This window comes from Nyctibius grandis, chromosome Z, assembly GCF_013368605.1.
Source record: "Nyctibius grandis isolate bNycGra1 chromosome Z, bNycGra1.pri, whole genome shotgun sequence".
Lineage (NCBI taxonomy): Eukaryota > Metazoa > Chordata > Aves > Nyctibiiformes > Nyctibiidae > Nyctibius > Nyctibius grandis.
Window position 1 is genome coordinate 14,207,352 of NC_090695.1, and position 25,357 is coordinate 14,232,708.

General features: G+C 40.1%; 1 protein-coding gene across 8 annotated transcripts in view; it reads left to right on the forward strand.

Annotated features, from left to right (window-relative positions):
- Nucleotides 1–25,357, forward strand: part of GHR (growth hormone receptor) — a 134,468-nt gene that overhangs the window by 34,377 nt on the left and 74,734 nt on the right. For all 8 annotated transcript variants that reach the window (XM_068424128.1, XM_068424130.1, XM_068424123.1 and 5 more), the window contains one exon: nucleotides 14,465–14,549. The gene's annotated coding sequence lies outside the window, so the exon portion shown is untranslated. The remainder of the gene's footprint in view (nucleotides 1–14,464; nucleotides 14,550–25,357) is intronic.

Sequence of the window (25,357 nt, forward strand, 5' to 3'; positions counted from 1 at the left end):
TGTGACATCTGTACTACTTGAGCACATCATATGGCCATGATGCATATGTATGAGCGTTGGGATTTCTGAGATGCCAGTGTCTGCATCTGTCACAAATATGTGAAATGTTCTTGGGTTCTTATTGTCTTGTTTCTGCCTACCACACTTCGCTGACTTTACATTGTGCTGTACCCACTCTTCTTTTCTTAAAAGAAAAAAAGATTAAAGATTTTTAAAAAGAAAATCTGTACTAAAATGGTACTCTACAGAAATGTACGTCTGCCTAAGTAAAGGGCATGGAAACATGTTCATCTCAGATGAAAAAGTGCAGCAGTCATTCTTAGAGTAAATACAAATTATTATGAAAACAAGGCAATTGCAATTTTATATTCGTAAATGCATATTTAGAAATAGCTTCCAATGAAACTATAACTCAGTTCAGTAAACAGTACAGTAACTGATATGTTTTGATTAATCAGAAGCCAGTGTGATTTTGTTCTTAGTGCAGAAAAGGCTAATATCATTTAAAAGCATTAGCTGTTTGTGGTTAATCAAAGTATAAGCAGTGGGGGTGAAATCCCTTCAGATTGCCCTGACTTGCTATTATTTTGGCGTCAAATAAAAGTAACAAAGTAACTTTCAATAAAGAACTCTTTATTTCAGATAGAGACTTTTCAAACTGTGTGTCTAATATGATGCCAACCAAATTTGCATTGGCGTTCTTTTGTGTTGAGATGGTAATAAAAAAAAATTATGTATATGCTTCAGCTGTATGAAGTCTTTTGCTAAAAATGGGATCAATGGCTTCTGAACTCTAACTTGAAGACCTTCTGCTTTGCGTAGCTTCAAGAGCTAATCAAGTAACTTATATTCTGGCAAGAATTTTCTTTAAAAAAAATTATTCTGAATTGCTTGAAACATCTAAAAAAGGCTGGGGGTGATTAAATTTTCTTTGGCCTTTAAATGTTATCTTTCACTTTCAGGTGTCCTTTAACCTTTTAAAATTGATTAAGGTCAAATTTTGAATATAAAAAATGTCTTTAAACGGAACTTTGCCTTTTTTTCTATAACATTGGAGTGGGTACTAATTTCAGGGAAAGAAAAAAAAGCTTTTTGCAGATATTTTTATGTCTCACTTCTGTGAAATTCAATTTGAATTGGCAGTTATTTTCAACTTATCTCAAACTGTATTTTTTGGTGTGAGAAGAGAAATGGATTTGGAGTAAGAGGCAGGAGGAGCACCCTCAGCAAGAAGATTTTACATATCAGTGAAGCTGGTGTTTCTGGCTGAGAATTCTGAAAGATAAGGAGGAAGGAGGGTGCCCTGTGAGTGCAGAAATGAGAAGCTCCACGGATGCAGTCACAGAAAACAAGACTTTGGGAACGCAGTCAGAAGAGTGGGCGAAGGAGACTGAGGGTGGAATCTGGATTCTGAGTTTTGTCCAAAAACAGATCTTGAGAAACTTTGTTGGGGTGTAAAAGATACGTCCTTCAGAGTCAAGGACCCAAACTGGAGGATGAGACCTCCAGCGAGTGAAAGCACTGTGTTTGATGAGTTTGAGGTGGAAATTGTGGAAAGACTTAGGATACTTCTGGACTGAGAGGGCAGAGGATTTTGCAAGATGAGAAATACTGACCACATTTGTAATGGGAAAGGAGAGGCAGAAGACAGTAGCAGGCCAGAAGAAAGCCTGAAGGGGAGGAAGAGAGGAGTAGTAGGACAGAGAGCAAGAGGAAGGAGCTGAAGGAGTTAGAGTAGACAAGGAAAAAATGTGCATCCGCTTAATACTTGAGATAAATCTTCAGGTTCTTTCAGCATTAATCCACTCCTTTCTTCCTTCCTCAAAAATAAAAGAAAGCAGAGGGGAAAAGTGTTAGATGAATTCTTCTGGCTGACGACCTCATAGCTGTATGGGGATGGCTGCCTGTCTGGAGAAGCTGTTAGGCAGCTCCCTAGTGTCTTTTATCTGTGCTGCTTGGAGATCTCTTGGTAAGCAGAAGACTGCGGGGGCCTGTAATTACCTTCTCTTTCCTGGGCTCTGCCTTAGAATAGCTTGAATGCTGGGACATAAAGTGAACACCAAGTTCATTCAGTGCTCTGCGTAATGCCCCCGAAGCACTTTTTGGATACCTGGAAAAGAAGCCAGGCCTTTTATGGGCTGGCCTGGCGAAGGAGGTGTCCTTACTTTTTGGCAGAGCAGCAACACCCGTTCTGTCTGAATGATGCTGTCCTTGAGTCGTTGCCCCCACGGCGACAGCCGACCTCTGGGTAGGCCTGGAGACGGGTTGTTGATTGGCACAGACTGCGCCAGCCTGCGGATTTTGTTGCTCTGTTCTGGCTCTTTCTTGGTTATTTTGAAATTTTTGCCATAGACTTTCTGCTGGCTCATGGCAAATGAGGTGTGCGGGTTTTGGTACATGACATTCAGCCTTCTTACCAACATTTCTACCCTACCAGGCTTTTCTTGTCTTCGCTCTCACCCTGCCTGTGCGGTCATCCTTGTCCCTTTGAACTAAATGTACATAGTGAATAATGTTTTATTAATCTCCTAATTTCTCTCCCCATGTTTCATTCCAGCCTCTTCCCAGGCTGTTTTAGACCTCCACTCTTAATTTTTCTAAAGCCTAGTGAGTTCATTTGAGTTCTTTCTTACACTGTCACAGCTGAATCCATCTGTGCTACTTCTAATATGTCCTTATTCATGCACTACTTTCCTGTCAACAAGTGTAGTTCTCGGGAATGTGATGGGTCCCTACTCTCCAAATCCTATCCATCCAGCAGCTGAAAGATGCTTACCAGCCATTCATCAAGGATATGAACTCCTTTGGAAAGACAGGCCTGAGGGACATGACATTTAACTCTATACCTGCTGATCTTGACATGTCCTATAGTCATTGTGGCAGCTGGGACATACTGAAGGAGAGTGTCTGTGGTATGCTTAGGAAAAAAGGGGGCGTACTGTTAGCCTGGTGCTTGAAAATTGCTTGCCTATGTAAATTATCAAAGGAATTCAGTTCTTTGTTGGGGTAAAACTCTTCTCATTTCTCCTAATGGTCCTCATTTCAGCCGTGGTTACAGGAATGGATTGCTTCTGGCAGGAAAAACTAGCACAGGGAAAAATCCCATTTGCTTCAGTATTCTGTGGCTTTCACAGGTGGATAGGTACAGCTGATTTGATCTCTCTGTTGGGCTCTGTATAGCAGGCTGATACTCAGAAACAACAGATTCATGGCACAGTGTCTATAGCTTGCTTTGGTATTTGAGTCTGACTTCATGTAATAATTTTCATAGAAAATTCAAGAGCTTGTTTGGAGAAAAGCACTCACTGCTGTGAGAAGCACTCTCAGCTTTTCACACCGCTATTGCAACCCAGATCACTGGAGACAGTTTCTTTCTTTTTTCAGATCTCTGAGTTATCCACTACCAAAGTAAGATATATTTCATAAAAGGGCCAAATCGTTGATCACTCAAAAGTCACAAGTCATAAAATTATCAAAATGTTCTGGTATCAACACGATGTCTGAGGACTTAGTGCTACTTAAGAAGGAAACAAAGCACTACACAGATTGCATAAATCTTAGTTTATCTACGCCTTTTTTTCATATCTGTGACCAAATGCTGAAATGGTACTTTTATCTTTATAACCATTGTTGTGAGTTTTCAGTCTGACAGTGATCTGTTGTATGATTTATGGCAATGTAACTGCTGTCCACTGTTCTGATTCATTATTTTTGGCAAGACAAGGTAGCATGCACCAGAGTTACAGAGAGTAAGTTGAATTGTAATTTGTTCGAAATATGCTTTTTTTTTTTAAAGCAATGTTTGTTTTCAATATAACTTATTTTTTGTTTATCTGTATAGGTCACTTGTTTTTCTTCTGAGTTTGGTATATTCTTTTTAAAAATCATGTTCAGGTTTTATTTCCAGAAAAGTGAGTTTATTTTTCTTTATGCCCAGTACAGAAGTGCTTACAGAAATAACTATTTGTCAGTAATCTTTTCAAAGACTCACAGCGTAACAAAAACCCTTGATCCCTTAGTCAAGATTCTTAAACAGTGACAAGATAAATCAGAGCTTCATTAAATTAATGATTCAATAATTAAAAAGGAGAATTCAGAGGAAAGGATTAGAAGAATGGATGAAGTATAAATGATCTCTGCATTAAACTTAACATTAAGCAGAAGAACAATGAATCATAAATTGCATCTGTATAAATGCAAAAACTTTCTATGGGGAGACAGTAATTACTATGCCCAGGAGCATTCTCTGTAACATCTCCCACTCAGTTACTGTCAGCATCAATTATTCCATTATGATGAAAACTTCTGAAGTGATCTGAGGTTAAAGAGAAATGAAAAATCCAAATCTCTTTGCTTTAGATTCTTTTTCTGTTGTAAATAGTTGGGAGCCATGTATAACTTGCATCTCTCTTATACGGAGGCAATTAAATTTACAAGCACATTGGTAAACGTACCTTAGAAATGCAAGAAAACCGCAAATCTCTTCATTTTTTAATGAAGTAATTTACCATCAAGTTATAAGTGTTTCATAAGGAAGTTATTAGAGATTATCTGATTTGGCATATGGTGATGTCTTCAGGGATCCCTTGTGATATCTGCATACTGAAATGGGAAGAGGAAGCACTCTCTATTTCTTTTCATTTAAAGTGTTAAGTGAGTTTATCTGATTCTCTTTTGCAATTACTTGGCATTTCTGTCATGTAGTGTATAACCAAACATGACAGAATTGCTGAGAAATATTTATATTACATAAGTGTATATATGTAAATACATAAGTACATTTATATTCCTAATATAGTCTGTTACTGGCTACAGGCTGGAAGCTGTCTGAATCCTGCCATCAGTGGTGCTCCTGCCAACCCCTGAAAATAGACCTCTCTGAATTCCTGAGTCTGATTTAAGATTGTTGATTTAATATTTTTAGAAGAGAAAACAAGCCTAAATCAGCGGAGAAATAATTAATTGAAAATGGGAATTGCACAAGATCCATGTTCTTACTTGGTACCTCAGGGAAAACACACCGTGGAAACACACAATTCTCCTCCCCACTCCTTTACTAATTTTGACCACCTCACCCCCCAAAAAAAATTCCTGCCACTCATACTTTCTGTTCCCTAGTTAGCCACATGTAAAGAAACCTTAGTTTTTGATACTGATGGTCTCATAGTTGGAGTCTTTTGCATCAGATGGGCAGCACGTTTTCTTGCACCTTTCCTGAGATGTATCAAAAAGACGTCAAGCTAAAGAGGCAGTGTGGATGCAAAATGTACATGAAAATCAGAAGCAGGACTTGAGAGAAAATAAACGACAGCCATGACAAGAACTCACAACATGAAACAGATGTGTGATACAAACACACATCATATGCATAAATCCTATAATTTAAATATATACATATATGCAAGCCCGTGGAGTCTTATGGAAGGTGAATGAAGGGGTACAGATTAAATGATCAGATTCCCCAGGCCCCTCACTGTAATCAACTTGCAGGGAGGTATTCCGGAGCTGTGTTCCTTTTTTTATTGATTTGAGTATTAGCCAAAAGGAAATAGGATCTTCTTTTAAAATACATCTGAAGAAAAATATGAAAGCGACTATATAGTGTCATTGCTGTATCAGGGACAAAATTTGTGACATGGGAAATCTCTTCTGGGTCTTTATTTCCATTGGTCTTATAGGCCAGTAATTCCATGTATAATCTTCATTGAGATAAGGAGCTGGATTTGAGATGTCCACAGATGCAATATTTGACTTTGAAATAAAATGCCGAGTGCCTTCAGCTGAGAACTTTAGAAGATTTTTTTTTTTTCTCATCTAGTAGCTTTTTTCTTGTACAGTCATTCTTCAGATTCAGGTTTTAGAAACTAGAAAAGTTTGAAAGCGCAAAGAAAAGGAAGACTGAAATCAACAAGAAATGTTTCTTCTTAAGCAATTTATAGAGTTTGGAAAACCACTATTAAAAGTCGTAGTGTATATGGCTCCTGCAGCTTTGTTAAACAGAGAGCTCTCTAACATTAAGGCTCTTTGTTATCCAAAATTGTGGAGGAGAGCCAGGAGAGAAATATGTTTAGACTATGAAAATACACAAACCACACGTGTAGCTTGCAAAGAATTCATCTGAGAAAACTAACAAAAGGCAATAGAAAAGCCATAACTAAAATGTAAATCTTAGTGACTCTTTTTGCCTCTTATATAAGACCACGTTAGTGATTGTTGATGAACAACAATAAGATCAATATTTGATATTAATAAAATTATTATTTTTAACATGATTATGACATTCACTCATATTCCAGTAGTATTTGAAGCCATGAGTATCTCAGCATATTGCAGGAACAGGTGATGAGGCTTGGATGCCTAACTCAAACAACAGCCTGTGGCTGGGGTTCTAGAGTGGGTGTAGGGGCTACGTTTTAGCCCTTCGGCCCTATGTGCGTACGCACATCCCAGCTGCACTTTTCACTCCTGGCTGACTTCAGCATCTTCCTCCTTAGCAAACTTCTGTAAATCCCTTTCTCACATGCAGTCTTTGTTCATAGCACCAGTCATAGAATCATCAAATCATAGAATGATTTGGGTTGGAAAAGACCTTAAGGATCATCTAGTTCCAACCCCCCTGCCATGGGCAGGGACACCTTGGCAGGGGGGGTTGGAGCCTTTACACTCAGAGGTGTAGGTTCTAGGCATTGCTCTGCATAGCCAAGCGATATCCAGATTCCCTGACTCTGCAAAAGGGCTGAGGAAGTGCGGTTCAGGACTGCAAAGCTTAGAACCATCCAACTACAAAAGTACGGAGAAAGAAGATGAGTCTGTTTTGCTGCATGATTTTGAGTGCTTGTGAAGAGTTGTATTTTCTTCTCATGTTGGGGAAATCTGACCCCTGCTAAATTGAAAGCGGCCTCACCTTGAATACTGTGTGCAGTTTAGGGCACCACAGTATAGAAAGGATGTGAAGATACTAGAGAGTGTCCAGAAGAGAGCCAGAGGTGGTGACGGGTTTAGAGGGGAAGCCATACGAGGAGCGGCTGAAGTCACTAGGTCTATTCAGCTTGAGAAGACCCAAGGGAAGCAGTCGTGGCACCAAGCCTGACAGCATTCAAGAAGCATTTGGACAATGCCTCCGGACACATGGTGTGAATTCTGGGGCTGTCCTACGCTGGGACGGGAGTTGGACTCGTTGATCCTTGTGGGTCCCTTCCAACTCAGGACATTCTATGATAAACGTTAGCTTTTTGGGGAAACAAAGTGACAGAGCATTCCATGAGCAGTCAGGGAGGCAGGAAGTGGAGTAGCTGTTTTGGGGTATAACAGCAAAGTGGGCTTTTTGGGTTTGCTGTTGGGTGAAGAGAAGGCTGAAGAGAGTAGCTACCATCTTAGTTCACAAGTAATGCTTTGTTTTGAATGTGAGCTATTTGCGGAACTTGTAAAGCCTGTTGTTTAAAAATGAAGATCTTTAATAATGCTTAGGATAGTGTGCACAACACTTAACAGCCAAATTAAACTCAAATGTAGCACTGATGGAGATTAGGTAAATTTGCTGCTCTCCCCCAGATCTCCCTCCTTTGTCCTCGAGAGCGCTGTCCTAAAGTGTAGATTATACCATTTCCAAAACTGCAGAGGAAATGAGGACCATGTACGTTTTAAGTTTGCCCAAGTTACATACTAAGGCACCAGTAAGCCTAAAATAAAATTTGTATCGCTGAATTTTAAGCGCTGTACTTCAAAGCACTAAACTGTTCACCCACTGTGCTGGTTAGTCATGAGCTTTTTTTGATCCAGTAAATTTTGTTTGTATGTTTCTGTATTAACAGTTTGCCAAATCATCCCACATGCTATGTTTTTTCTTAGATCAGTGACGATGTCCTGGTTTGAGCTAGGACAGAACCAATTTTCCTTTCAGTGATTTTTCCTTTCAGCTAAGTTTCTTCTAAGTAACTGCACTTTCTGAAGTTAACATGTTTTTCAGATAGTGTCCACTTCTAGAATTGATATTGCTTGAAGTTTATAGTTATTACTAAGGTAACCATGTGAATGGTATGCAGAAAGGATCTTGCTTATACTTCTTATAGAAACCAAGGCCACCACTAAATTTCTTATGGTTCACAAGTGAAACGCTGTAAAATGGTCGCACTTGCGGGGAGGAGTGGACAGGGCAGGTAGCCCAAAATTGACCAGCGAGGTATTCCATCACACACATGTCATTCTCAGAATAAAGCTAAGGGATCACAAGGGTCATGCTTTCTTCTTCTATGGCCGGCGTTCGAAGAGGACTCTCTCTGTTTCCTTTGCCTTTGATCCCAGTGCGTGTGTTCCTGAATCTGGTTCCCATCTGTCATGGAATCCAGTCCGGGACTTCCTGGAGCCTGCCCTGCAGTGCCGGTGGTGACGTGATCGTCATCGAGGGAGCTCGATCTTGGTTTTGTATTTATTTGTATATATTTAATTATTTCCATTATTATTAATATTTTCGTTGTTATAGTTTATTAAAACTGTTTTAACTTTCCAGCTTGTAAGTCTCTCTTCCTGTCTTCTTTTCCTTCCCCTTCTGGGAGGAGGAAAGGGTTAATAGAGAGTGTCTGCCATCCCTTTAGTAGCCAGCCCAGCTTTAAACAGTGACAGATGATTTTGGCAACATGCATTTAGTAGGTGATTTTCTTAATATTCTGTATTTCCTTTTGGAAAAATATTTTCTTCTACCTTCTTACAGTGCTAGTTCCTTGAACCACAGTTTTTATCATGGCAGTAGTTTTCATCTTTAGTTAAAATTAACAGCTTTCTTGTATTTTATTTGCATATTTAGAAATGTTTAATGAAAAAGGAGTGAGAGATGGTTAGAGGAAACAGATTCACATTATTCAAAAGCCAGGCTTTCCACTTTTGCAGAAAATCATCTGGAGCTGGCTGATCATGAGTTTTATTTAGCCTCTAGTAAATTCCAGTTTTCACTTTATTTCAGCCTTGTAAAAGATTTTTTTTTCCTTATTTCTATTCTTGGTTCCTCAGTATCTTTTCTAGTTCAGTAAGGAGCAGTCTAGTGTTCATAGCTTCTTCCACATACAGGTTATTATTAGGTACAAATGAGTAATCCATTATATATTTTTCCCAAATAAATTGAGGCTGTTATCTTGATTATAAAAAGATGCCCCAGGCTTCAAATAACATTTTTAGGTCCTTGCTCTTTTGAAGTTTGTTAGTCTGTTAAGTGTGGACATGAGAACTGGCTACAATAATCCAGTAATACATCTTTCTTCTCAGCTTATACTTGGTATTTCCTTGTTAATTTATCAAGAAAATTGCCCTTTTAAGTTACTGATATGTCAGCAACAGTTTCAGCTAGTAGAGTCCTGGATTTCCAGCTGCCCAGATCTCAAAATACTTTACGTAAACATTGACTAAACTAGTCTTCGTAACATTGCTCCAGCTCAAGTAGATAATTAAATGTAGCTGGGAATATGACATGTTTCACTCATGGAAGACAGGCTGAATTTCTGGATACCACAAGAGCTATCTTGTATGTCAAGTGAAACTGATACCTACTTAGAATGTTTGGACTTCTTGTCTATTTGCGTCCTTTATGATGCTGATGCTTTCTTTTATAACCTAAAGAAGTGTATTGATTCCTATATTTGGCCTTGGACTGTGGTGCAGACCTCCTGAGCTATCCTGTCCACAGATATGCTTGTAAGCATAATGCAGTGGAAAACATAAATTCACCTTTCACCTCTACTATGAGTGCCAAAACAAGTATCAGTTGTTACTCAGTTTAGTGCTGCTAAGAAAATGTTCTGGTTATTGTTATGTCAAAGAGGCAAAGGCTGCCAAATCTGTTAGAACAGAAATGTGGTTCAGTGAAGTATTTAAAACATGAAGGGCAAGATTTATTGTTAGACTCCTAAGGATACGAAGAGATTGAGAGGGGAAAAAAAGGCTCTGGTTTGGAACTAGAATGTGACCCCCTTGTCCAGGTTATGCTGGTGAGGCAAGTGGAAGGGTTAAAGGAGGAAAACTCGTTAAAAGCTTTAGCTATCTGAATAGAGGAAAAAAAGGAAAGAAGGTTTTGATGGGTTTTATTAGTATTTCCTTGAAAGAATTTAGGGAATTCCTGTGCAGAGAAAAAAAGTTGATGAGATAATTTATGGAGTGAGTTCCCAGTTGCAAAACGGTATTTCAGCTGAGGATATTAAACCTCATTATATTAGAGAAGGAGGGTTTGAAGGTAAGAAGTTTGAACCTAAGAAGGATCATAGAATCACAGAATATCTCAGGTTGGAAGGGACCCATAAGGATCATCGAGTCCAACTCCCTGGTCCCTGCAGGGCTACCTAAAACTAAACCATATGACTAAGAGCCTCATCCAGATGCTCCTTCAACTCTGATAAGCTTGGTGCTGTGACCGCTTCCCTGGGGAGCCTCTTTCAGGGACCGATCACCCTCTCAGTGAAGAGCCTTTTCCTAATGTCCAACCTGAACTTCCCCTGACACAGCTTCATTCCATTTCCTCATGTCCTGTCGCTGGTCACCAGAGAGAGGAGGTCAGCACCTCCGCCTCTGCTGCCCTCCATGAGGAAGATGCAGACTGCCATGAGGTCCCCCCTCAGCCTTCTCTTCTCCAAGCTGAACAAGCCAAGTGACCTCAGCCGCTCCTCCTAAGTTCTGCCCTCAAGGCCTTTCACCATCTTGGTCACCTCCTCTGGATACACTTAGTATACACAATAGTTTGTTGTCCTTCTTACATTGAGGTGCCCAAAACTGCACACAGTACTCACGCTGGGGCTGCCGCATTGCAGTGTAGTGTGGGACAGTCACCTTCCTTGACCGGCTGGCTGTGCTGTGCTTGATGCACCCCAGGGCACGGTTGGCCCTTTTGGCTGCCAGGGCACACTGCTGACTCATATTCAACTTGCCATCAAAAAGATGGAATTTCTTGATTGGAGTAATCTTAAAAATGCATATGAAGAGCCCATTTTTCCTTCTGTTCAAGATAATTATTTTCAAAACAGGTTCAGGAGAAAGTAGTTTGGGACTCTCAGCAAGTGCCACACATCACAGTTGATGCAAACTGGAGCGATGGATAAGATACATATAAGATACAATCAGAATAAGACTCAGGCAAATTACTTTTTGTCTTCCCTTGAGCTTAGTTGTAGAGGAGTTTTTTAACTGGAAATGGAAAGAAGTAAAATACAGGAGAAATACAATCAGGAGATGATTAGGATTCCTTAGGCCAAATCTTACAAGCACAAACACTATGGGAATAGTTTATCACAGATGCCAGAGCTCCTCTTATACATCTGTTGGTAGCCCAGCGTAACGAAGGGCAGGACTTCTGAACAATCTGTTAGGACTTGCGAATCCAGGTCATGTGTCTGCTTGGAAATAATCCACCCTTCCTCAATGGCCCACACAATGACAGGGTGTCCATAGTTTACCGTCTTTCTTCCAGAGCATGTCATTCGTATCCTCCTCTTTTTTTTGTCTGGTGCCAGCAACTTTTCAGTTCCATATGTAAACATACAGAATCATGGAATCACAGGATCATTGAGGTTGGAAGGGATCCCTGGTGATGATCTAGTCCAACCCTACTGCTCAGAGTGGGGTTTTGTTAATGCAGTTTCCCTGGGCCGTGTCCAACTGGGTTTTGAGTATCTCCAGACTCCATAACCTCTCTAAGCAACCTGTCCCACTGTTTTATCACCTTTTCAGTGAAAAAGGTCATTAATGAAAATATTAAACAAAATTTACCCTTGGGCTGCTTCACTGGTGACTAGCCCTCAGCTGGACTTTGTGCCACTGATTGAAACACTTTGAGCCGGGCATTTCAGCCAGTTTTCAGTCCACTTTGCTGTCCACTTATCTAGTTTGTACTTCATCAATTTGTACATGAAGATTTTATGTGGGACAGTGTCAAAAGCCTTTCTAACTTTTTTTCAGTGCTGGGCTTTTGCTTAGATGCTCTTTTGAAGACCAAAAGATCTTTTGGCACGTTTGAGTCCATCTAATTGTCTCCAGTTTTTTATTTTTTGGTACATTAGCGTGGGACGTACTGAGAAGATATAATGGGCACAAATCCTCACATCCCAATCAAGGGAGTGATGAGTCTGAGCCTGTTTCTTAGTTTGTGAAGCAAACTAGTCCAGGATGGGCCCTATCTTAACTCAGCGCTGCAATCCTTTCGTTTGCCACGTGGGATAGAATAATGAAATGTGTTTCTGAGAAAATATGTGTCTCTGAAAAAGCCTCACCTGTATTTTTTATTCACACAAATTTATGTTCTCCTTTTGCTGAAGTTGCAGTTTTTCCAAGAACCATTTGAAAGGTGGCTGCTTGCCATTTAAACATCTAGCTTGCGTGCAGTAGTGCCTCTTTTTCACACATAATGAAGTGTCAGAGCCAAGTGCAAGCACAACTGTCTTCATACTTGTGTGGCTTGTTCTAAACTGCAGTATTGAAAATAAACAGTGTCACTGCATGCAGTCTTTGTGCTATCACCGTTTGCTACCAAGAGTGGAACAAAATGTTCTGAGTACAATTAGGTAATCAGAAGTTAGGACATTTCCCTTTTGTTGCTCATGAAGTAGCTGACAGATCTTTTCTGCTGTTGAGCAGGATTTCAAAATATTTTGGAAAGACTACTGGAATAATTTTCCCTGTCCTATTGTAGTAGGATTTTGACTTTGTCACATGGAGATCATTTTCACTTGCTAATACCATACCAAGTGTTTTGAAATGGGAATTTGTCAGTAGTCCTTGGTAGCTCACTTCAGTCAACAGCTGCCTCAGACTTTACAAATTTGTTTCAGTCTAAGCTGTCCCTTTGTTTTTGGAGAGGAGAGTTGTGGCTCTCTGGTCAATTATTCTCTCTGAAATTAAGAGTTCTTTTAAAAATCAGCAATTAAATCAACATAAGACTCCTTATAGAATTATATATAAATGGAACACATGATCAGTTAGATTCTCAGCCTGATGAAATGTGAGCAGGCTCTTTCTGAACAGTGGGACTGACCATGTATGGACCTGTCTAGTCCTCTTGTTTCGTGATGGGAACCAGGAGAGAACCCTGCTTACAGGTTTCACTTCAGCTAACCACACATGGCATGATTTATTTTAACCTTGATTGCTGTTGCATATTATTCTTGCTTTTGCGTGGAAGATGCCTTCTATTATTTTCGAATGTCTATTTAATTTTTCTATCTGTTCAGTTCAAGGATTTTCTCTTTTGGTAATTGGGGGAGGGGGAGTGTTTTGTTTTTTTTTAATATAAGTGCAGAGGTGACACAGCCTTTTAGACATTGCACTAAAGAAGGATTCCTGAGAAATATGATGAAATTTTCACTCACAATCACGTTTTACTTTCAATTATTTGTTGTTTAGGGATCTATCCATACATTAAAATGATACACGTAAAAGAAAGAAAATTCCATGGGTACAAACGAAGATTCCTGCTGCTCTTTCTTAAGTCAGTGCTCATACTCAGTCAAGGAAAACTCTCTTTTAAAAATATTACTTCTTGTTAAGGCTAAGGCAGCGTGGCCCAAGGCATTCAGTTTGAATGTACACAGCATTTATTTAGATGTTATTTGTGGGTTTTTGCAGATTGCTGTCTTTTCCTGTTCATTTAAAGAGCCCGATACTGTGAAATCCAGTCTTCTTTTCATAGTCCCACAAGTAGAAACCAAATTATTATGAATTATGCAGTTAATGTGGGCACCATGGCTGACTTTTTTAAATGCTTGAAAAAGCTGACTTGCGTCCTTGGGAAGAAGTAACTTTCCGTGTTGAATTAATGTTATTTTTATTTAAATATAGAAGTATTACTAATTCAAAACCTTTTTAGATGCTGCTGCTGTGCCAGATATCATGGGAGTGATAACGTGCTCAGGAATTCTGAACATAACAAATGGCGTACTTCTGTTTATTAACAGCATGCCATCTTCCTGAGACTTACACACTGTCCTTTTTGAGAAAAAGGAAATGTTACTTTCTTAAAAATACCAGTTTATAAGTTACCATGCAGTAATTTATTGTCTGGAGTAGTAGGAGTGAGATACTACTCTTCCACTCCCTCTTCTTGGTGATTCAGAGTTTACTTCCAGTCCATTTGATTTCCACCATGGATGTGCATTGAAAATGAGTCTTGATTGGTCACCCTGACTTCTCTTTGCCATTTAAATCTGCAGTCATGCATTTTAATGTCAAGGTTAGCGTGGGATCCTGCGGCTTGGCAAGCCCCCAGTGACACACAGAGTTTCAGGCAGCAGCTGCCGTCTGAGCGAGAAGCCCAGGTGCTCCACTCAGGGCCGTTGTGCAGGCTGCCCAGATTGTGGCCTTTCCCGAGCTGGCCTTACCCAAGGGACAACAGTGCCAGGATGCCTGTTCGGATTTTGTTATGTCGCCTTCCTGCCACTGGTGACCTTTGCTGTTCCAGAACTCACCTCTTGTCTCTGTTTCCCCTGATTTTGTGTAGGTGCTGGGATGGCTGGAGAAGGTCGCGATTTGCAGTTAAGCTGAGGGAGGTGTGGAGCATCATCCATCCCCTGCTGACATTTGAGGTAGTGTGATAACTTTTATCATACCTGCAAGTGACCATTATGAATGTTGGCTAAGCAGAGCCATCAATAGTATCCTATAGTGCTCTGCAGATAATCCTCACATATCCCATGATCCGTTCCTACAGGAGATGATAATGATAATATGCAGTATACAGAATTCTGATTAGGACCCAATAATCATATTTTATTGCCGCAAATAATAGAGATATTTGAATTAAGGCTGTCAAATTCAATCCTGATTTAAATTGATGGCTTCAAGCCCATTTCCACCAATCTGTAGTAGCCAGCATGTGAGACCAAGGGCTTGGTAACTGGTGGAAGTGCTTAAAAGCCATTTTTCCTTGTCAGAGAAAAATCATTTTACTGTATTTTAATGTGCCATTTCCCATTTATAATGTTATTTATAGTATTAATTGCCTGAGTGTTTAAATGCACAATATTGAAACAAATTGAGAAAAAAAATGTGTTTTTCCAGAGGGAGAAAACGTGAAAATGCGTATCAGGATGTTGTAGATAGATAACAAATCCTGGTTTAAATGACACTTAAATGACATCTAGTTTGAATGTATGTATTGGGTCTAATTCATATGTGGAGTGTACTACTGAAAGCTCAGTCAGATTACAGTGGGGTAAAGTTGAATCAAACATCACAGAACTACACTGTGGTATAAGGGGTTTGGACCTATGATTGCTCATGCTGTGGAACTGGAAAGCTGTTATCTGGTGTTAAATGGCTGCATGAGACTTTACAGCTGCTATCTGTGTACTGTAGCAGTTTTATGAGACTTAACTGGCTATTGCTGTCTAAATGTGCACAAATGTAATGTCTTAAATAGAAGAGAAATTCTGGAAACTTTTTGCTTTGGTTGCGGTAACAATAGGTAAAACTTGCCACCCTCTGTCCATGTTTTTAATGTTTTTGAAAACAAATGGTAGAACTCCAGATGAATTCATTGCACCATGGATCTCTGCTTGGGAGACTTGTCTAAGGATATACCAGTTCCACTAAAAAATAAGAAGGTCAGAATAGTGAAAAGTTGCTTGGAAAAATGCTTGTAAAGTAGTGTCATGGTTTAACCCCAGCCAGCAACTAAGTGCCACACAGCCACTCACTCACTCCTCCCCCTCCCTGGGATGAGGAAGAGACTCAGGGAAAAAAAAGTTAAAGTCTTGGGCTGAGATAAAGACAGTTTAATAGGACAGAAAAGGAAGAGAAAAAAAAAAATAAAAAAAATAATAATAATAATAGTAGTAGAAGATTATACAGAACAAGTGATGCACAATGTAATTGCCCATCACCCGCTGACCGATGCCCAGCCTGTCCCCAAGCAGCGATCGCCGCCTCCTGGCCGACTGAAGTTTATATGCTGAGCATGACGTCATATGGTATGGGATATCCCTTTGGCCACTTTGGGTCAGCTGTCCCGGCTCTGTTGCCTCCCAGCTTCGTGTGCACCCCCAGCCTACTCGCTGGCAAAGCATGAGAAGCTGAAAAGTCCTTGACTTGGTGCTTAGCAACAACTAAAACATCAGGGTGTTATCAACATTATTCTCATGCTAAATCCAAACCACAGTACTATACCAGCTACTAGGAAGAAAACTATGATGAAACCAGGACAAGCAGGTGTAACTTAGAGCCATTAGGGACCTCCTCAACCAAAGCCACCTTTGTTGTGGTTACCGTTCCTTCTCATACAGAGTTAAGCACACCTGAAAAACAATTTGTGAATTACTTCTCTCATTTTGTAGCTGAAGCATGTCAACACAACCATACAGAAAGCTGCTTCTATGCTCTGTTTTCCTGACTTTCCTTGCCCGGCGAGCTGGTCGATCCCTAGCTAAGCTGCCCATTCCTGATTCCTCTGCGAGGAGCAGTGCAAGGAGTGTGCCCAGCACTGGGTGCACACAGCTTGGACATGGGGTCTGGCCTTGCTGCTGAGCTCCACTGTGGGCTCACTCAGGGGTTCTGCCACCATTGTAACCTCATTGTGTTTCAGTTTCCTATTTGTAAATGAAGGCTAATAATTCTTAACTTCCAGAAAGGACCAAAGCATCCCAATCCTTAGGAAATGCTTTTACTCACACAGCACCCTTCATATTTGATGTGATATTGATGCTGTGTTAGCAGGGGAGAGTTCAAACCCTTTGCGTTAAATGTGACCCTGGGCTTGGAAATTGATAGTGGATTCCTGCGTGGTAAAAATAATTTCTGTGGTGCTTTCTCGCTTGGTATTTTTATGAACTAGAGGTAAAGAACATTTTGGCACAGGGAGAAGCAACTAACTTAATCCTGTAAGTTATATTACCTATACCAAGTCTGTAATTTATATTACCTATACCAAGTTAGTTTTAGATTAAGAACTGGAAATGTGATAGCTGTCCCTATGTAGATCAATTAATGGCTTAGCCTTCATGTGTTTGCCTTTCAGTACACATTTGGCAATACCAGCCCCAGACTCAGTCATCTGGAGGCAAGTTTGCTGGTCGGCTCTTCTGTGAAATGGAGACATTTAGTGCATTATGCACAGTGAGAAATGTTCATCTGCACATTTTCTAGGCTGCAATTAATAAAGTGTTCTACTCTGAATGAGGTTTTTGTTTATCCTAAATGAATGCGTCACATTCTTTCCTAAAAAATTAAACAGATGCCTTGTTATTTCAAGTCTGGGATACTGAAAGTGACCCATAGATGTGGCGGGAGTAATTTGTGCCTCATTGACGTTTACAATCCCAATGGAAGATAACACATGAGACACAGCTTTAAATAGATTTTGACAGTGCTAGTAGTTCTGCTGAATATGCTGGAACAAAATTTAATATCTGGCCAAAAGTAGCGGAGATGTTTATAAAATAACTGCTGTAAAATATTCCAGTAACCGTAATTTCTTTAACTGTTAACACTTATACAGCTACCAGGTCAGCACACCTCTGTCCTTTAAATAAAGCTCTGCTAAGTTGCTTACTGTGGAATACAGCGTATGGAGTATGGAAACCGTTTGTGACGCTATGAGAGCCTGAGAAAAGCTAAGAGTATGGAAATAAAATTGGCTGTTCCTCCACAGTTTGGAAGAAACTTACAGAAATACAGAGCTTCTCCTTTTGAACAGCCTTTTAAGTTCAGGGAGGGACTTGCCTACACTGGAAATGTCAGTAATACAACAAATGTATCCATCGTTTTAATGCTGACACGCTGTAATACTTTTTTTCATCAGGCAACTTGTTTGGTGATGTTAGGCTACCACAAACTAGGTATCCACCATGTGTGGGTTATGTCTGCTAGTATGTGACTGGGATCAGATCCAAATCCTTCGATTGATAGTGATATGAATAGATCAGAGACATATATACTTAACCAAAAAAAAACACCAAACCACTTTTTTTTTTTTAGCTTTATGGCTTTTCCTCATACTTTTGCTTTCAGTTCATCATACAATTTGAAGTGTTTGCTTTTTAGCATTTAATGATACAGTCATCAGTAGGACAATTTAATTTGCTGTTAAATAAATTGAGCTAAGTTCTGCTGCTGTTGAGTCATATGTTGACTGCAGATTTGAAATCAAAGTTAAAATTCAGTTTGAATAAGTCTGGCAAAGTCAGGTATTATATCCTGGCAAAGAGCTACAGGCAGTCATGTTTTATTAACTACTGTGCGTAAAATAAAAAGGAAACTAGGAATGTTAACACTAAAATATAGTGCACAAAGTATGTAATGGTCTTTTTTCTTGTAAAGACTCATTGGTAGCCACTTTTATTCTGGCTCTTGCTTCTGAGTAAAGTATCTCATAAATATGTTGTTTGAGAATTATTTGTGAAAAATAGATTTTCCAGACTAAATATACTACACTGAGTGTGAGAAGAATCAGATTAGATAAATCTGTGGAAAATTATGGCTCAGTGTGCTTTAAAAATGCACTCCAGCAAATAAAGTCTTACACTGTACATACTACTGTAGGGTTTATTATGCATGACTAGTCACAATATGGTCCAGTCTTTGCAGTAGTATGTGGGAAGTAAATCTGGATTTTGGAAAGGCTAAGCTCAGTATTCCCCCTTAGCTGCAGTGGTCCTGCTGTTAGTTCAGCAACATCAGACTGTCTTACGCCATCCACCCTCTGTATCTTACCCCGTCCACCCTCTGTGCCCTCTCCCAGGGAAGCAGCTTATGCCTTTCACCACGCTTTGCAAGCAATTCTCCTCTTCCCATCTCTTTTCCTCATGAAGGCAGTTGCCCTCCTACTTCCATCACCAGCAGACATCAAGAAGTAGGAAAAAGGAAAGGAGGGGAGCAAGGGGCTGGAAAAACACAGCTACCCATATCTCCCTGCACCGATGGCAGCAGGAGGAAGCCATGCTCTCCTTTGGGCTGTGACTGGCAGAAAAAGCTGGGGGGTTCAGGCAGCCTTCACAACTTTAAAAGCCATTTCTCATCTCTTTCAGGCAGAAGTGACACAGGCTGGATAGCATCGTGTCATGGGCTAGGTCTGGTTTATGAACCACGCGCTGTAAATAAAAACCTACTTAAAGAATCCAATTTTCATTAAAGAAAGAAATGCTAGTCCTCTTTTTCAGATGTTTCTCTGTAAAGCTATACCACCGTCTCTATTAATTTGTGCTACAGCTCCTAGTAACAGCTGCTTATTACCATATCAGATGACTTTCAGCCACACCAGTAAGCTGAATGTACTACTCCCATCAGGACAAATCCATCTTGAAAAGAAAAGCTTTTGGGTTGTTTCAAAAAAGATAGTTGCTTAAAAAAATCACACACTGCATGATATGAGTTTCCTACCATTTCTGTAGATGATACTTCAACTTTTCAGGCTCGAAACAGTTCTCTAGATCCTTTGTCAAAAATGTATGTAAGTATACCTAGCAGTATCTGTAGCAAGATATAGAACAAGTATATTCAGAGGGATACTTCGCAGCCATTCAGAGGGACCATTCAGAGGGACGCAGCCATTCAGAGGGACCTAGACAGGCTGGAGAGTTGGGCGGGGAGAAACTTAATGAAATATAACAAGGGCAAGTGTAGAGTCCTGCATCTGGGCAAGAACAACCCCATGCATGAGTACAAGTTGGGGACAGACCTGTTGGAGACCAGCGTAGGGGAAAGGGACCTGGGGGTCCTAGTGGACAGCAGGATGACCATGAGCCAGCAATGTGCCCTTGTGGCCAAGAAGGCCAATGGCATCCTGGGGTGTATTAGAAGGGGTGTGGTTAGCAGGTCAAGAGAGGTTCTCCTCCCCCTCTACTCTGGCCTGGTGAGGCCGCATCTGGAATATTGTGTCCAGTTCTGGGCCTCTCAGTTCAAGAAGGACAGGGAACTGCTAGAGAGAGTCCAGCGCAGAGCCACGAAGATGATTAAGGGAGTGGAACATCTCCCTTCTGAGGAGAGGCTGAGGGAGCTGGGCCTCTTTAGCTTGGAGAAGAGGAGACTGAGGGGTGACCTCATTAATGTTTATAAATATGTAAAGGGCAAGTGTCATGAGGATGGAGCCAGGCTCTTCTCAGTGACATCCGTTGACAGGACAAGGGGCAATGGGTGCAAGCTGGAACACAGGAGGTTCCACATAAATATGAGGAAAAACTTCTTTACGGTGAGGGTGACCGACCACTGGAACAGGCTGCCCAGAGAGGTTGTGGAGTCTCCTTCTCTGGAGACATTCAAAAGCCGCCTGGACGCGTTCCTGTGTGATATGGTCTAGGTAATCCTGCTCCGGCAGGGGGATTGGACTAGATGATCTTTTGAGGTCCCTTCCAATCCCTAACATTCTGTGATTCTGTGATTCTGTGAAGTATCTATATCAAAGGAATGCACATATTTTAATAAAGACTTAAAATCTTAAAAAAAAACTTTCCTCTAATATGGAACAAAAAGACACAGGGAAATTAAAACACATTAAAACACAACTGCAATCTCTACATTTTGAGGACTTTCCCACTCTGTAAGGGTACAGCTGTTGGGTACCTCCCTACCTGCTGAGCTATTCAGGAGAAACCTGGCTGACCCACAGTACGTGCTTTTTCTGTGAGTTTTGTATGTCTACCATAGAGCCTGTCTGAGACTGGAAGAAAGCCTGCTCTCCTAGGGAGATAAAAACTCAAATCCAAGCCAGCCAAAACCAGACCCTTCTTAGCCAAGAAACTAATTTATAGACCACCGAGTAATCCTGCAACTAATTGTTCTCTGCAGCCCATAGAACTGCTGACATCTGGATTCACTTTCTAAGCTAGGAAAGGACTACAGACTTTGAGGGACTTGGGGTTTTTTTTATATGTGATTAAAGCACCCTATATCAATTTATATTCAGAGGTAACTGGTTGGTAAGCTGTCAAAAATCTTTGCAGACTATCACTTTTAAAATCTCTGAAAGCAGCAACAGAAAAATATCTTCCTTGAATGAACTATAGCGAGTCATTATTCTTTTTAGTGTATGAGTCTAGTCACCTGTTATCAAGTCTGATTGCTGAAGAAAAACTTGTATGCAATAAGTGAACTAAAAATCAGGACTAATTTATGCATCAGGGCAATTCACAACTCAAAGGTCTCTCTGCTGTGATATTCCACAGTTTCAGTAATGTTGGGAAAATTATAATCTATGCAGAAGTGATTTATCTAATGCTGCCGTATACTTTGAGCAGTCAGTCTCATCATGCTTATTGTGAACATGGTTGCTTACACAGGATTCAAGTGTGATTGGTGAGTGTCATACATATTTTAGGAGCAGATGATATCATCATGAATGACTTCGTAAAAAAAAAAAGAAAAATATTTTTTCATATAGTAAGGTTTTTCTAAAAATGGAAGCCTTTTGTATCTCAAAAAATAAAGTTCCCTGTGATTTTAAAGTTATTCAGTGTAAGAACCACAAAAAGGAAGACTCGTATTCTTTCCCTTCTATGCCAACGGTTTCCACACATGGTCACACGGGTGAGACTGAAAAGACTGCAGCGTAGTCCACAGGGCCCGGTGTTGAGTGGCATGGTTACAGATGCGCTGATTAAAGGGAGAGAGCCAGTTGCTAAGTCTTTTGCTGACAGGCTCCTGTGCAAGCAGCTTTGCTCCCTATTTCGGTATAAAAATGGGTACTGAGGCAAGACTGCTGGTCAAGCTTCAGAGGAGTTGGGTATCATGCTAGAGCAGGATAGCCCACAGCAGGGTTTTACAAAACTCTCTGTGGCTGCAGTGCAATGTCCTCCCCTTTAGCCTGCTCATTTTTATTGTACTGTTTGTCTAATGTAAGTCCTGAGATCTAGCTTGGCATTTATTTTTGTGAACAGTCCTCACGAAATGGCTTTGACTCTGAGCAATACTTGTGGTAGTTGAGGGTGAAGGCTCAGGCTCTCAGCTGCTCCTCAGAGCAAATATCTTGTGAGATTTGTCTGTAAACATCTATTTCATCGTGGTCCTGTGTAAAATAACAGTAACAGCAGCAGAGAAATTGGATGCAGTAGTCCGTTCTAATAAAAAGCAGCTGAATCTGCTCCAAAGTTTCACTTTCTTAGTCAGATAGTTGGTAGCTTCCTGCTGAGGAGGGAGTCCTAGCATCAGTGAAGGTGGACGCACTCTCCATTGGCCGGCCAGCCAGCCTGGCACTGAACAGCTCTGTTTGTACACCCCTTGCAGAGTATCCTGTTTTGGATTGATCATTTCAGAGTTCGTCTGTTTTATCTGTGATGTGTAAAAGCAAAGGTTGCAATGCAGAACTGTGATTGTTCTAGCCTGACGTTTTAGCAGTGGTAAATGTGGAGGGAGAGGTTTATATCCACTGCACTGGGGTTACCACAGCTAAAGAGCATGGTTAATTCCTATTGTTTGTAAAATAGAGCTATACATTTATTAAGAAGGTTTTGCTAGCAGCTTGAGTGTTTCAGATGAGTTGATCTCTCTCTTAATTGCAATTCTTTCTCTCTTAATGCAAACTATTAGTTTGTTCATTTGTTTGGGGTTTTTTTTATCCGCTACAGCTTTATTTTGTGATGCCAAGATGGCTGGCAGTAAATCCACAAGACTCGCTGATGTTCTGTGGTAGGTAAGACATTGGAGAGGGTTGCAGTCCATGCCTTAGTCTGCTGCTGGGCTGTGGTGTAAATGTAGGCAATCTGCTCCACTTCCAGGTGTCTCCATTTCCCCATCTGTAACATGAATAATGCCCCTGACCTCCACTGCAGGCTGCTTCAGGATTTGCTGATGGGAAACATTGACAACATTAAAAGACTTCTTTAGAAATAGATTTGGCAAATTACATTTAAAATTAACATGGCTGTTTCTATTGCTTATTTTGCAGACACTTCTTGATTTCTTCATTGGTAGGGTTTTCTTAGAGGAAATGTTGGGCATTGGGACTAAGCTCTTTCAGTTTCCAATGTGAATTTCTAATTGCAACCTGGCATCTTCCTTTACCTTGCTTATTCCAGAAGACGGGCTTCCTTGTAGTGCTATACTAGCTGCAGGTGCCCACTTGGAAGATTAACTGGGCAATTTTCATCTTCACTCAACTAGTAACTGTTCAATAGGTCACTAACTCTAGAGATTACCAGGCATGGCTGTTCAGTTTATTCCCCTTGAAAGTCAGGCTGTCTTGATCACCCACTGTGCAATCCACTTGTCTCCACTTCCTTAATAATTACTCTTTCATCTCCAACCCAATCTCCAAGCCTGTCCTGGATCCCGTGTCACATATCCTCTGACCTCTCCAATGGGGGGGGAAAAGGCTTTCCTCAAGGCTTCCTGTACTTCTTCCTCATCAGATCTTTTGTCTTCTACCCTGCAGTCACCTGCCTCGTGGGTTGAAACCTCCCTCTTTCGTGGGGATATAAATAATCAGCTGAATACTGGTAAAGTTACACCTTCGCATTTCAACAAAACACCAATATACATGTGTGCATATGTGTGTGCGCAGTGCACGCAAGCGCATGCACACAAACCAAACCCCACTTCTGTTCCTTCCTTGTGAAGAATTATTTCAGGACCTGTGATAATCAAAATGGCTAAAGTGATGCTATGATATGATTCAAAATGGGATCTGGAAGAAAAGTTGCTTGAAGTCCTTAAAAAAATAAAGCAGTATACCCAGTATATACATTACATTGACTTTGAATAAATTCAGTTAGTGAAATGAGCTGATTTGTCTACCTGTATTTGGAAATACTAGACACGCTAACCTTGGAAAGATCTCCAATTAAAGCAATAACTTAACATCATTCCTCCTATGGCTCTTAGTTTAAAAAGTGTCATCAACAGCTGTATCATAAAAATCAGAAGTGATTGGTTCAGTATAAAGGTTCTAGAGGTCCTGTTTGCATGTTATATAAAAATACTGATGTGTTTTTAAGCCACTTTGGTAAGTGTGGACATCATAGCTTATTTTTCTATGTGAGATGCTTCATCAAAACATACTTTAAACTTAAAAGCTGAGTATTTTAATTTCCAGATCTTACCAATCCAAGTGGAGGGAGAAGTTAACTGACTTTTTAAGATTTTGTGAAGGTTTTGAACAGAGTTCAGCTTTTCTTCACAAGTTACTACTTACCTCATGAAAACTTGTTTTGACAACACTGCATTTAAAAATAGTGAATAATCTTCTCCCGCTGGTCTCATTCAGTGTCTCTTTCAATGTTGTGCTGATTTACACAGTTAAGAATATAGCTCAAAATCTTTGTATATAGCTGTACAAAGTGGTTTACGCAGTTGTTGAATGCAGTATGCTACTTTTTGGTAGGTGCCCACAGTTTATGTATTGAGATTTATATGGACTTAAAGCGCCAGATCTGCAGAGAATAGAGGCAGGGAACAATGGTGGTATGATCTTACAAAGGACATGTGGAAAGCAGTTGCAATCATATTGTTTCTTATTAACAGAGAACTTCCTAAACAGAGAATTTTACTTGCAATTATTTTGAAAAAGAGTTCTGTTGAATGGTTGTGCTCATACACTAACTCTACATCATTTTAAATGAGATATAAAGTTGGCTTCGGTCTGTAAATTACAGATGCAAATTAAATCAATATAAATCATATTTTAAACTGATATGAACTTCAGGACATACAAAATTGCACCAATTTAAAATGCATTGTTTACTCTTATACCTTCTGTCAAGCTGATTAATCTTTGTATGTTGACGAAGTGACAGTAAATATGTGAGTACTTGGAGTCATGAGTGGCTGTCCAGAAATGCTGCTCAAGTCCTTTGTCATTTACCAGCTTTCACTTAATCTGCTGTTGAAGTTAATTACTTCCTAAAAGCCATAGAGGCTTTGTTATGTAGTCTTTAATCTGATTAGGAGCACGTGAATAATTTAGCATGCAATTAAACCATGTAATTAATTTGTCTCATGGTAATGGACTGTTAAGTAGTTCCATTAGTCTAGGATAAATACCAGGGTCTTGAACTTAAATTTTACAGCTTCTTGAAGACTTTTTCCTGGAATAAATGTTTTTTGTATATAAATACTATTTAAAATGAAAACCCTGCCCGCCCTGATTTCCTGAAATTGCTCTTTGAGGTCTGAAAGACAGGCTTAGGTTCAAGGTGGTTAGAAAAAATTGAGGATGCTTTGTTCAAAAACGCTCAGCTATAACCAAATGCTGTTTCACCTGAGGTCAGCAGGAGCTTCGTCATTTTGAAACAGGGAGCAGGGTTTTCATGTTACAGAAGAGCTCCAAGAGATCAGATGCAAATTTATTTATAATGTGTGCTGAAACCTAACTGACTATATTTGCCCAAGTACTAGGTTGTATGCTTTTTAATTTGAGTGATAACACAGATACTAGCACGCAGGAGAAAGCTTGCCAAGAAAATGCCAA